Source organism: Pteropus medius, unplaced genomic scaffold (genome assembly GCF_902729225.1).
Source record: "Pteropus medius unplaced genomic scaffold, Ma_sr-lr_union100, whole genome shotgun sequence".
Lineage (NCBI taxonomy): Eukaryota > Metazoa > Chordata > Mammalia > Chiroptera > Pteropodidae > Pteropus > Pteropus medius.
Genome location: NW_024345602.1, coordinates 1,260,754 through 1,275,738, shown reverse-complemented (window position 1 = coordinate 1,275,738; position 14,985 = coordinate 1,260,754). Strand labels below are relative to the sequence as shown.

At 39.1% G+C, this 14,985-nt stretch overlaps 1 pseudogene; it reads left to right on the top strand.

Annotated features, from left to right (window-relative positions):
• Positions 1 to 2,164: 2,164 nt before the first annotated feature.
• LOC120612168 (uncharacterized) lies at positions 2,165 to 2,283 on the top strand (annotated as a pseudogene).
• Positions 2,284 to 14,985: the final 12,702 nt, after the last annotated feature.

Below are 14,985 nucleotides of genomic sequence, written 5' to 3'. Positions count from 1 at the left end.
GCCATAGTGCTAGGCCAAGTGTGCACGTGGAGCAGGGAGGGTGAAAATGAAAGGATTTTCTGAACCTCAAAGGCCCAGAGAAATGTGTGAAATTAGCATCATTTAAAGGTGTGTTTAAGACCATTTATGGGAGGAGGTCCTCAGCTGAATTCTGAGCATGTGCAATTAATAGCCTGTGCAAGCCCAGGAAGACCTTATTGATCAGTAGCATGAAAATGTCATGGAAAAGAGAAGTGAATGGGTCTTTGAGAGATGAAACAATCTGTAGCTACAAATCATCTTTGCAAGCATGAAGGAGAAAAGGAAATAAAAGATTTAGTGCAAACAATTTCTGTTGTGACTGAACCCAGATCTTCCTGGGGGAGGTCTGGGTGGGGATGATTTGATGGAGGAAGAAATTGAGGCTCCAGCAGGAGGAATTCCTTGCTGTGTTAAGTTAATAAAGAATGTACTGAACTAATACCTATTCCTTCCACCTCTGCCAGCTCTGGGTACAGGGGATACTTCCTGCCCTGGAAGGTTTTTGCAGAACCCTTTTGTGCATTCTACAATAGGATGAAACCCGTAGTCTCCACCCTTATCCCCACCCCTCTTGCTACCTCTCCGCCCTCACAGAATGTTTCTTTTTATCTGAGTACCTAAATGTCTTCATCCATGTAAAGGACACCAGGATATTTACTTGCAGAGCAGTTCTTGGGCAGGGCTACATGGAGTGGCATGGGTGAATGTGACTAACACAGTGCTAGGCACATTAGAACAGGCCCTAAGTAAATGGTGTATGAATCATTTCTAAGGGAAGCCTCCATACTTGTGGAAACTACATTTGCCAGGCTCCCTTGCCAGTTGGTTCATAACTGGGTTCAGCTAAGGGGACATGCAAGTGGGAGACTGAAATGTAGAAGGAAGGGAGATGCCAGGGTATTTCTCCCTTTCTTCCTCTCCTTGGGGATGAAATGGAAGCTGATGCTCTCCTGTAGCTCTCCCTCCCCACTACGCTGCCCTTCCCTCTGTGACCCCAGTGCCCACCAAGTAGCCCCCACATATCAGTTCCCACAGATGACTTCAGCCTCTAGGCTCTAGTAATATCATCTCTAGTCTTAAGGACAGGAGAGGCTTTCTATTGCTGTTGCCGATTTGTGGGTTTCCTCACTGTCTCCTGCTTAGCTTCCCAGATCATCTATCACCTGTGTAATCAACCCCTTTCATTAAATTCTTCTTGTTTTAAATAACTACAGTGGTTTCAATTTTCCTGACTGAACTCTAATACCCATGGTAATTGTTCAGACCAAGTATGCAGTAAAGGGATAGCTCAGCAGGCTTGAGGTACCCAAATTCTGCTCATTTCAAAAAGTAACTGGCCCTTGACTGGCTCTTGGGAGACAACCTATTAATCCTTGGAATATCCTGCCTGATTGGAGTGCTTTTGTATACTTGGAGCCCTGGGACATGCCAAATAGCTATACTAACAATGTGATTTATGGCAAACTCCTGTTTTTATTTGCCAAGGCCATGGGCCATGCTGTTGCATTTGACTTGGGGGTGGGGCGGTAGTGGAGACTGAATACCTATGGTCAATCATTTGGGTGCTCCATGCCTATGTGACCAACCCTCAACAAAAACCCTGAACACAAAGGCTCAGATGAGCTTCTCTTGTTGGCAGCATTTTGTGCATATTGTAGCACATCGTTGCTGGTAAAATGGAGCACTGTCTGGAGGACTTCTTTGAGTAAAGACAACTGGAAGCTCATACCTGATCTCTCCTGGACTCTGCCCTATGCATTTTTTCCATTGCTGATTTTAATCTTTATTCTTTTGTTGTAACGAACTATAACTTTGAGTATAATAGCTTTTCTGAGTTGTATGAATCCTTCCAGCAAATCACTGAAACTGAGAGTGGTCCTGGTGACCCCCAACACACCAATTAAAAAGGAAACTTGTTTTTCCACAAACAAAGTGACTACGGTCCCCAGAACTTAAGTAACTTACCTGAACTGAATGCAGGTTCTACTTGACTCTAAAGGCCTGGCTCCCGTTACCATGCCACACTGCCTCTTGTAAAGGCAGAGCTGGGTAGGGGATGAGTGGGGATGGGAGTGAGGAATGTTGAAGCATAATAATCACTTGATTGAGAATTTGAAGTAGATGGCTATTAAGAACCCTTGTAGTCTACGGCCATGCCATCCTGAAAAAGCCTGATTCCGTCTGATCTTGGAAGCTAAGCAGGGTTGGGCATGGTTAGTACTTGGATGGGAGACCACCTGGGAAGACCAGGAGCTATAGGCATAAAAAATAAAAAATAAGCGATTATAAGCTGATAAGGTCCTTGCAATCTGTGAGGTCAACCAAGAGTTGTCTCACCTAAAAAAAAAAAAACCCTTGTGGCTCCGAAAGCTTATAGATCTGTGAATTAATAAGCACTTATTCCACTCTTAGATTAAAAAATTATTTGCCTGTCAGAGAGTGACTGGAGAAGGTTTGTATGGGAAAGGCCACTCTAGCTGCAGAGTAAGGGAGGATTGGAGAGGAATGAAACAGGGTGGAGGCTATTACAGAAGTCCAGGGAGTCAGACTTGCAGCCTGGACTAAGGGGTGGCAGTGAGGAAGGAAGGATAGGATCGATTCAAGCGACCATGCAGGAAATGGGCTATTGGGCATCTCTACTGGGAATCTCATTTTCTATCCCTCCCCCATACCAGTTAGTGTCTTAAGCTTCCCATTTCAATTAATGAAACTGGCTAATTAAAGCCAGAAACATTGACATCTTCTCTGATTCCTTCTTTTCCCTTACTTCACCCACCTACAGCAAATCATGTCAATTCTACTTTCAAAATATATCTGATATGGGTCTACTTTTCTCTCTCTCTGCCTCCTCTACCTTAGTCTAGACCAGAATCACCTTTTGCCTTTGCACTGGTTGTTATCTCCCCTAAGGCTTGCCTGGCTTTTTATCCCTTCTATTTCATCCAAAACATGGTCTCAGAGAAGCCTTCCCTGCCTATCTGGTGAGATAAGATCCACTCTCCTGTTCTCTTCTACAGCTTCTCCCTTTTGTTCTTCATTTATGATCTTTTTCTTTCTCTAACAATAACAATTAGCACTTGTGGAGCACTTACTGTGTGCCAGACACTGTTCTAAGCACATCATATTATATTAATTCATTTAGTCCTCATGTACCCAAATCTGTTGGATAAGTTCTATTTTAAATTAATTTTCTAGCTAAGAGAACCAGCTTAAAACTATTGCCTCAGCTACACTGTGGGCATCAGGAAGGCAGAAATCTTGCCTCTTTTGTTTGTCGCTGATCCCTAGAAGCCAAGCTTATAGCTTGGCCCCCTTATAAGGAGGAACTCTGTAAGTATTTGCTAGAGGGACAAAGAAGAATGCAAGTGGATTGGATGTGAAAATGAGAGGAAAGAAGACATCAAGGATGGCTCCAGGTTTCTGGCTTGTGTAACTCGGTTATGCCATGAACAGAGGTGAAGAGCTCTGCAGAGGAAGCCAATGGGTAGACTAGAGATAGGACAATGAGTCGGGTTAGGGAAATGTGGAGTTGAGAAGTCAGTTATTGTATCACATCGGGTCTGGAGCTCGATTTTGGGCAGTGGATCTCGATTTAAGAGTGGTCAACCAATAAGTAGTAACTTGAGTATGAAATAATTAAAATTGCCCAGGGAAGTATGTTGAGTGAGAATAGAAGGCCTAGAGCAGAGCCTTAAGCAATGTCAACATCTAATATTGTAAGAAGAAAGGATCTAACAAAATAGTGTAGAAAGCAACAGTCAAAAAGGTAAGTAGGAAACCAGAGCAATACAAGCCCGTTCCTCTGACCCTGGAAGCCAAGGAAAAAGAGAAAGGGGTGCACTGTGGTGCCTAAAGTCATTACTGGGCTGGAGCACGCTATTTTGGGGCCCATATCTTCTTGGCCTGCACGATATTTTTAAATACTTTCATTAGTTGCCAAGCTTAAAAATAAGATTAATTCTTTTGAAATCTTTACTTCCAGTTTCTCTGAAAAAATCTGAAGATTGGCCATTCTGGGCCTGAACTCCTGTATGCCAACAGCCAGGTGCAGTAAGTCATGGCTGCTCCATTAGCTGAGGTATATAATCTCCTATTTGCCACAGTCCGTCCCCACCTCTACCTGTTGCATCCCTAACATCAGAGACATGTCAGATTCCATTCACTGTCTGTCTTAGCTTATGCTTCTATAACAAAATACCAAAGCCTGTGTGGCTTAAAGAGCAGACGTTTATTTCTCACAGCCTCCAGGCTGGGAAGTCCAAGATAAAGGTGTTGGCAGATTCAGTTCCTGGTGGCAGCCTGTTTCCTGCCTTGTAGACAACCACCATCTTGTTAGGGGCTCACATAGTCTTTTCTCGTTGTATGTGCATGGGGAAAAAGATCTCTCTCTTCTTTTACTAATAATGGCACTAATCTCATCATGAGAGTCCAAACCTCATAAGCTAATCTAAACTTAATTACCTCTTTTTTTAAATTGAATGTATTGGGGTGTACAATTCAATAATACATCATTTATATATCGTATTGTGTGTTCACTACCCAAAATCAAATCTCATTCTGTCACCATATATTTGACCCCATTTACCCTTGTCTACCTCCCCCCTCCCCTTTCCCTCTGGTAATCACCGAACTGTTGTCTGTGTCTATGAGTTTTTGTTTGTCTTGTTCATTCGTTGCTTTCAGTTTTATATCCCACGTATGAGTGAAATCATATGGTTTTCAACTTTTTCTATCTTACTTATTTCACTTTGCATGATTATCTCAAGATCCATTCATGTTGTCACAAATGGCAGTATTTCATCTTTTCTTAAGGCTGAATAATATTCCATTGTATATGTACCACAGCTTCTTTATCCAATCATCTAACGAAGGGCACTTCAGTTGTTTCCATGTCTTAGTCACTGTTAATAATGCTGTAGTGAACATCGAGGTGCATATATCTTTACTGGTGACTGTTTCCAAATTTCTGGGGTAGATACCCAGAAGAGGGATTGCTGGATCATATAGTAATTATCTTCTGATTTTTTTTTGAAGAACCTCCGTACTGTTTTCCATAGTAGCTGTACCAATTTGCATTCCCACCAGCAGTATATGAGGGTTCTTTTTTCTCTGCATCCTCTCCAACACTTATTATTAACATATTAATCTTAGAGGAACCCAAACATTCAGCCCATGACACTATCTCAACTGCATAATTGCTTTTCTTTTATAAAAGTGAGTATTTCTTAAGTTTGTTTCCATTGTAAATGAGAAAGCAAACAAAGATTATAAAGCATTTCTTTAGAAATGAGATGGAACTTATTTCTTACTGGACATGCTTTCTCTGCCTAAGAGTTTTCTAAGATGGCCCCCAATGACCCCTGCATTCTGGTGTTCATGCCCTTGTATAAACCTCTTTGATTGTGGGCCGGACCCAATTATTTGCTTCTACCCTGTAGGATATGACAAAAGTGATGGGATGTCACATCTGCAATTAGATTACAAAAAATTCTAACTTCCATCTCATTAGCAGACTTTCTCTATTGACTTCTTAAATACTTTGAAGAAGTAAGCCAACACATTGGAGAGGCCTACATGGCAATGCACTGAGGGTAGCCTCTGGCTGACAGACAGTGGGCGACTGAGGCCCTCAAGCCAATAGCACACAAAGAACTTAATCTTGCTAACAATCATACAATTTGAGAAGAGGGTCTTTCCCATTTGAGCCTTCAAGTAAGAACCTAGCCCTTGTGCATCCTCGTGAGAGAACCTGAAGCAGAGGAATCAGCGAAATTGTGCCTAGATCCCTATCCACAAAAACTGTGAGATAGTAAATGTATGGTTTTTATTTTTTATTGTGGTAAAAAGCACATAACATACAATTTACCATCTTAACTATTTTTAAGTTCAGTAGTGTTTGCTACATTCACATTGTTATACAACATATCTCTAGAATGTCTTCATTTTGCAAACTGAAATTCTATACCAATTGAATAACTTCTCATTTCCCCCTTATCCCAGATCTTGGTAAACACCATTCTAATTTCTATCTCTATGAATATGACTACTTTAGATGCCTTATAAAGTGAAATCATACGGTATTTTTTGTGCGTGTGACTTGTTTATTTCATTGAGCATAGTATTCTTAAGGTTCATCCATCTTGTAGCATATGTCAGAATTTCATTTCTTTTCAAGGCGGAATAATATCTCATTGTATATACAGATCACATTTTGTTTATCTATTATCCATCAATGGACCTTTGGGTTGCTTCCGTCTATTGACTATTGTGAATAATGCTGTTATGAATATGAGTGTACAAATATTTCTTTGAGACCCTGCTTTACACTCTTTTAGATATATATCCAGAAGTGGAATTGATGAATCATATGGTAATTCTGTTTAATTTTTTGAGGAACTTCCATACTGTTTTCCAATGTGGATGCACCATTTTACATTCCCACCAACAATGCACAAGGGTTCCAATTTCTCCACATCTTCACCCACACTTGTTTCCTGTGGGGTTTTTTTTTTTTTTTTTGATAGTAGCCATCCTAATGGGGATGAGGTTGTATATCATTAAACATGTGGTTTTTTTTGAGCAGCTAAGTTGCGGGGTGATTTATAAGTAACAATAGATAAGTAATACACCATCTCATTTGTTGAGTTCTAAGAAGGGAGTGGTTATTAGTTTCAAATGCAGCTGAAAAGTCAAGGAAGAGAAATGAAACAAAATTCCTCCAGAGTCATCACAAAACAAAGTAGAGCAGATCCAGTGGAGACCAGTGGGAGATGGGGTACAGTGGCAAGCCTAACAGTAAAAATAAAGGCAACTTTTTAAAGTTGTCTATATAATTTTTATGAGTTGTCTATTCTTTCCTGTGAGGGAGAGATTAATGGAAGGAAGATTAGTCAGAGGGAGAGTTTTATTCTCTTTTCATTTTTAAGATAGGAAAGAATTGATCATGTTTAAATACCTATGATATCTATGGCAAGGCTGGGACTGGAACCCAGGCTAAATGACTCTTGAGTTTGTACACTTACCAGAATGCTTTGGTGGCTTGCCCAATTCTGAAGAAAAATTAAAAACAACACTAATATGAACCAGAAATGTTCTAATTTTTTTTATTTAATGACTATTTTGAATCTTTTTGGAGTGGTAAATATTAAATATTTAATTATTTCAAGTATTCTTCCTTCCTTTCCCTCTCCCTTTCTCTCTTTCCTTGGTTCCCCTGCTTAGCTGGGTGCAAATACATGTTTAATCTGTTTCTTGGCCAATCCAGCTCTATGCCTCTTCTCCACCACACACCAACACTTGTTCAGGTCTCTTTTGAGCAAAGCACAATGTATAGCAGGACTCTAATGACATTTTTTGAAAGAGAAAACAAATCACCCCTGTGGCTGAATTTCCTAGGGGTTTTGAGTCAAAAGCCCTTCAAAAGCAGGGCTCCAGGGTCCTGGGATGCCTGAACTGGATCTTTGCACATGAAATGTGTTCCTGCTTCATTCACAAAGTGTGGTTTGTGTTCACTCCACGATATCATGTGTGTGTTTTAGCTGTGGATGTAAAGACAATCTTATTCTAGGGACTTTCTGATTACAAAATCCCCAGACCCAGGCACAGTCCAATGTTTACTGGGACCAAGTATTATGGTTTGTATAAAGAGGCTCACCAAGGAGTGGGTGTAGGCCTTAGAGCTCATCACAGACACTCCCTTTTTATTAGACTATCATTATTCTTCAGTCTGCTGGTGGGTGGAGATGTTCTAAACCCTTTCTATTTGTTATCGCCAGCTCCTGGTGAGTCACTTAATAACTTTTCAACCACATCACCCCTCCTGAAGGGTGGAGAGAGCTTGCAGGTGGCTGCTTCTCCTCCAACTTTGTGGTGGTGGGAAAACTCTAAGTAATCCTGAAGCTTTATGGCAAACCTATTAGGCTTACAGTCATGCACACAGAGAAGAGTAGGATAGGTGTTCCTGTTGTTGCTTGGAAACTGAGGATCCACAAGAAGCTGAGTTGCCCTCAGACTCCTAGCCCAGGGTCTTTCATCATACAAAAAGAAAATCATACATCTGCATACATTGGTTTTACTTTAGATATTATATTTTCCCTTCAGTAAATCATCAGTGATCAATGTGAAGGAATTTCTTATTGAAGAAAAAGAATAAACATGGAGTTACATCAGGGCTGGAATCAGGGCTCAGTCATTCATTCATTCAACTGCCATTTACTAAGTACTTACTATGTGCCAGGTGTCAAGGGATACAACAGACAAGGAGCTGCCTTAGCAGTTAAAGGTTAAGAGAGGGGGTAGCTTCATAATGTAGTGGTTAGCACATCTGCTTTACATGCAGAAGGTCCTGGGTTTGCACCTCAGGTGGAGCCACAGGACCAGGCCCTGGGTGCGCCAGGCCCCAAGTGTGTGGGAGGAGATGTCCCACCTTCAGAGATTCAGTTCTTAAGGGGAAATGACAACATCCATAGGTCAGAGGTGGTAGTTGCTGGGGAGGGGAATTAAAGAGAGGGAAAAAAAAAAGGTGAAGAGATAACAGTAAACAAGTATGATGGTTAATTAATTTTATGTGTTAACTGGGTTATGAGGTGCCCAGATATCTGGTCAACTATTATTCTGGGTGTTTCTGTGAGGATGTTTTTGGATGAGATTAACATTTAATTTAGTAGACTGAGTAAAGCCGATTATCCTCTCTAATGTGGGTGGGCCTCATCCAATCCGTCAGTGGAAGGCTCAAATGAAACAAAAAGGCTAAATAAGGGGGAACTACACCTGCCTCACTACCTTCAAATTGAGACATCAGCTTTTTTCCTGCCTTTGTACTTGATTTGAAACATCAGCTCTTCCTGAGTCTTGAGACAGGAACTACATCATCAGATCTTTGGATTTGGACTGGAAATAAATTATTGGCTTTCTTAGGTCTCTAGATTGCTGACTGCAGATCTTGGGACTTGCCTGTTACCATAACCACATGAGTCAATTGCTTATTGTAAAAATCTCTCTCTCTCTCTCTCTCTCTCTCTCTCTCTGTCTGTCTCTCTGTCTCTGTCTGTCTTTCTCTCTCTCGATATATATGCACATATACATATACATACATACACACACAGACACACATCTTATTGTTTCTGTTTCTCTGCAGAACTCTGACTAATACAACAAGCAAATCAATTTAGACAGTGTTAAATTTCCATGAAGAAAATAAAACTAGATCATAGAAAAGAGAGGGGGTGATTTTTAGCTACAGAGTCAGGACTGCCTCTCTGAGGAGGCGGCCTTTCAGCTGAGTCAGAGCAGGAGAACAAGAGCCATGTAACACTGGCCCTTTGTGTCCCTAATTTGCTATATCATCTTGGGTAAATGCATATATATATATATATATATATATATATATATATATATATATATATTATATATATGTATATGTCACTCTCTCTCTCCTCCTCTCCTCCTCTCTCTCTCTCTTCCTTCCTCTATATATAATTATACTCTTCTACTCACTCCTCTTAATACTTTGGATGAATTCTCCTGGCATTGTTGAGGATCAAATGAGATAATATAAGAAGACGAGTTAGTACTGTCTCTAGCCCAAAGAAATGGCTGTAGAAAATTTGATTTCTCTTTCTGGTCGTTTATTAGGGACAATGATGGGTTAATGCTGACACTAAAACAAGCTGGGGAAGTGGAACTGACATGAAGTTTCTGAAAGACAGTATACAGCACACCCTTTGACAAGGGACTGCTCTACTGGGATTGTAACCTAGGGAAACAATGGAAAACAGGGAAAAATGTATACCAAATAGGTTCATCATGTCATTTACAAATGGAAAAGCTTGAAACAAATAAAGGTCTGAGATAGGGGATGGTTTAAAGACGCTTGGTACAATAAAGTTAGAGTTTTAGAGTCAAATAGACTTGGGCTCAAACTTTGGCTCTTCGACTGCATCCCCTGGCTGACTTTGGGCCAGACATCCAATTCTGTAAACTTCAATTGACTTAGAAAATGAAGATAACAACAGCACTCCTCACCACCTCAGGTTATTGTGAGAATTAAATTAAAGTGCATGGGCAACACATAGCACAGTGCCTGGCACTCATCAAACGCCTAACACATGGGAGCCATCAGGGAAATGCAAGTAAAACAAGATTAACTTTTTAAAAGAAAAAAAATACATATTTGATGATAATACTAAAGATTATTTAGGTTGATCTATAGATTTAATCAATTCTAATTAAAATTCTAACAAGTTTATGGAATGAGCTTTATTTGGAGGACTGATATGGAGGACTAAAGATCAAGAAGAGGCAAGACAAGCCCAAAGGGGAATAAGATGGAAAGACTCGCCCTACTAGATATTGATATTCACACTTATTCAAAGACTAAGGTAATTAAGACATTGTGGAACTGACACAGGCATAGACAAATAGAGAACGATACAGAAGAGGGAGACCAGGAAAAGATTCATAGACACAAGCCTTTGATATATGACATAAACAGAATATAAATGGAAGTTTGATATAGGACAAAAGTGACATTTCAGATCAGTGTAGAAAGAAAGACTTATTCCATAAATTGTGTTGGGGCAATTGATTATCCACATGGAAAAAAAAATTGGCTCCTTACCTCATACCAAGCAAAAAAATTGGTTCAGATGAAGTCAGAACGTAAATTTGAAAAACAAAATTTTAAATCTTTAGAAAAAATATAAAACTGTACCGGACTGCACAGATAGAGAACATTTCTATTATTGTAGAAAATTCTATTGGGCAGCACTGATATAGAAGAATATCATTCTAAGCTTGGGATAGGGAACTATTTCTTTAAAAAAAACACAAAAAATACTTTCCAAAAAGGAAAACATTGATTATTTACGACATGTTTTAAACTTCCATTTATTAAAACATACAATAAAGAAAATGAAAAGACAAGTCATAAACCTAGAGAAATAATTGCAATAAGTTCAATTCACAAAGATTATGATATCACTTATATCCAGCTCAAAAAACAAGCACAAATTATGAAGTTCATTGTTTAAGCATGCATACATATCTGCTTTTTTTTTTTTTCAAAAAGCAGGGCAACAATAAACTAAAAATGCAGGATAGTAGCTATTTCTGGGAGTGCACAGGGTATGATAGTGTACCAGTGACTCTAATTATTGATAATGTTCTAGATCTGCATTTGGGAAGTGAGTTCATGGGTGTCACTGCATTAATATGCTCTAAAACTTACACATATGTTACATATATTCTTTTGCATGCACCAAATATAAAGAGCTCATTTTCTCTTTTTTTTCACTTTGCTGTGTTGTCCTAAAGTTCCCTCCTCCCAAGTATATATGCTTTATTTTCTAATCAAAAAATAAAGAAATATTAAATTACCTGGGAAATGTTTCTTGCTAAATTCAGAAATAATTTACAAGTAGAATTATAGTAGGGTTCTCAAAAGAAATAGTGTAAGAAAAGCATACTTAGGAGAATGATCTAATAACTTAATAACCATGTGTCCAGGTCAAATCTTCCTGAAGGTGGCTTCACTCCGACATTTCCTCAGTTGATGGTTTTGAGTTCAGAAAAAACAGCAGTCTATGGAAACCAAGAAACCTGGTTTTGAATGCCAGCTCTGTCATTCAGTAGCTCTGTGTCCTTTAGCAATGTACACCCAGATTTTGTGACTGTAAAAGCACAGTACAGGCATACATCACAGACATTGCAGGTTCAGTTCCAGACCACTACAATAAAGCAAATACTGCAATAAAGTGAGTTATATGACTTTTTTGGTTTTTCAGTGCATATAAAAGTTATGTTGATGCTATACTCAGTCTATTAAGTGTCTAAAATTATGTCTAAAACAATGTACATACCTTAATTTTAAATTACTTTATTGCTAAAAAACGTTAACCATGAGCCTTCAAGAAGTCATAATTATTTGCTGCTGAAGAGTCTTGCCTCAACATTGATGGCTGATGATTGATCAGGGTGGTAGTTGCTGAAGGTTGGGGTGGCTGTGGCAAGTTCTTTAAAACAGAACTACAGTGAAGTTTGCCACATTGACTGACTCTTCCTTTCACAAATGATTTCTCTGTAGCACACGATGCTGTTGGATAGCATTTTACCAACAGTAGAACTTCTTTAAAAATTGGAGTCAGTCTTCTCGAGCCCTGCCACTGCTTTATCAACTAAGTTTACACAATAGTCTAAGTCTTTTGTTGTCATTTCAACAATCTTCACAGCATCTTCACCAGGAGTACATTCTCTCTGAAGAATCCACTTTCTTTACTGATCCACAAGAAACAACTCCTCATCCATTCAAGTTTTACCATGAGATGAGGCAATTTGGGCTCTACTTGTAATTCTAGTTCTCTTGCTATTTCTACCACATTTGCAGCTACTTCCTCCACTGGAGTCTTGAACCCCTCAAAGTCATCCATGAGGGTTAGAATCAACTTCTTCCAAACTCCTGTCAATGTTGCTCTTTTGACCTCTTCCCATAAATCATGAAGTGTTCTTAATGGCATCTAGAATGGTGATTCCTTTCCAGAGGGTTTCAATTTACTTTGCCCAGATCCATCAAAGGAATCACTATCTATGGCAGCCGTAGCCTTATGAAATGTATTTCTTAAATAATAAGACTTTTTTTGAAAGTTGAAATTACTCCTTGATCCATGGGCTGCGGAATGGATGTTGTGTTAGCAGGTATGAAAACAACATTGTTGTACATCTCCATCAGAGATCTTGGGTGACCAGGTGCATGTCAATGAGCAGTAATATTTTGAAAGGAATTCTTTTTTTTCTGAGTAATAAGTCTCGACAGTGAACTTAAAAGATTCAGTAAACCATGCTGTAAACAGGTGTGCTGTCATCCATGCTTTATTATTCCATTTATAGAACACAGGCAGAGTAGATTTAGCATAAGTCTTAAGGAGCCCCAGGATTTTTAGAATGGTAAATGAGCACTGGCTTACACTTAATGTCACCAGTGGTATTAACTCCTAACAAGAGAGTCAGCCTGTCCTTTGAAGCTTTGAAGCTAAGCATTGACTTCTCTCTAGCTATGACAGTCTTAGATGGCATCTTCTTCCAGTATAAGGCTTTTACCTGCATTACCTGCATAGTGTAGCCACCTTCATTAATTATCCTACTTAGATCTTCTGGATAACTCGTTGCAGCTTCTACAGCAGCACTTGCTGCTTCATCTTGCACTTTTATGTAATGGAGATGGCTTCTTTCCTTAAACCTCATTGATCGATCTCTGCCACCTTCAAGCTTTTCTTCTGCTGTTTCATTGCCTCTCTCAGCTTTCATAGAATTGAAGAGTTAGGTCCTTGCTCTGGATTAGGCTTTGGCTTAAAGGAATGTTGTGGCTGGTTTGATCTTCTATCCAGGCCACTAAAACTTTCTCCATATCAGCAATAAGTCTTTTTTGCTTTCTTATCATTCGTGTGTTCACTGGAATAGCAATTTTAATTTCCTTCAAGAATTTTTCCTTTACATTCACAAGTTGGCTAATTGCTTTGTTCAAGAGGCCTAACTTTTGACCTGTCTCAGCATTTGACATGCCTTCCTCACTAAGCTTAATCATTTCTAGCTTTTGATTTAAAGTGATAGATATATGACTCTTCCTTTGACCTGAACACTTAGAGGCCACTGTAGGGTTTTTATTTGGCCTAATTTCAATATTGTTGTGTCTCAGGGAATAGGGATGCCCTGAAGGAGAGAGATGGGGAACAGATGGTCGGTGAGGGAGTCACAACACTTACATTTATCTATTAATTCAACCATCTTATATGGGTGTGGTTCGTGGCGCACCTAAACAATTACAATAGTAACATCAAAGACCATTGATCACTGATCACCATAACCAATATCATAATAGTGAAAAACTTTTAAATATTGTGAGAATTACCAAAATATGACACAGAGACAAGAAGTAAGCAAATGGTATTGGAAAAATGGTACCAGTAGACTTGCTTGATACGGGGTTGCCACCACCTTTAATTTATATTTAAAAAAACAAACAAACAAAAAACATCTGGGAAGCACAATAAAGTGAAGTGCAAAAAGTGAAGTGCAATAAAATGAGGTATGGCTGTTTACTTCAAACTTTCTTTGGGTGGTTAAGGATAAAATACATGAAGTGTCTGTCTCCTGGTGAGTCTTTGATAAATGCCAGCATTTGTAATATGATCCCCCTACCCAATAATATTCATAACTTATTACAGAGTAGCCTTTTACAGTTTGCAAAACTGGGAGGGAAAGGGTTATATTCATTATCTTATCCTTAAAAAGTCTAATTTTTATTAATAATAATAGCTTACATGAATAGATTACTTGCTCTCTTTACAAGAGTTATGTAATAGCAGGTGCTCAATAAATGCTGAACGAATGAATGCTTTCAAAGGTGGATGTGAGCAAAGAAGAAATAGGGGACTGCTTCTTTGACTGGAGGACTCATTTTATGAGGCTCAGGACTCTGAAAGTACCCTTAATCATTCTGGTGGTCAGCCAAGGACTGGCAAGAGGCTCTGCCCGGCAGAGTCTCTTCTGTTCTGACTTGTGATAAAGTAGAGATAAAAAGGGAGTTTGTGACACCTGCAGGGCAAGAGTGAGCACCTCAGAGGAAGGCTGGGGAAATTTTTAGAACAAAACAGTTCTTTTAGCTCTGGTGTGATGGTAGTAATGGTGGAGGTGGTGATGGTGGTGGTGGTGAGAAGGTACCGTAAAAGTAATCTCTGTTTTTTAAATTAAAATTTCATTAATTGTAGATTGCCTATAATTGTAAGAAATAATACAGAGAGATCTTTTGTACCCTTTGCCCGGATTCCCCCAATGGTAACATCTTACAAAACTATACAGTGTATTGATCAATGGAATACAATTGAGAGTCCAGAAATAAATCCATATATTTAGAGTCAATTGTTTTTTGACAAAAGTGCTGACACAATTCAACGGGAAAAGAATAGTCTTTTC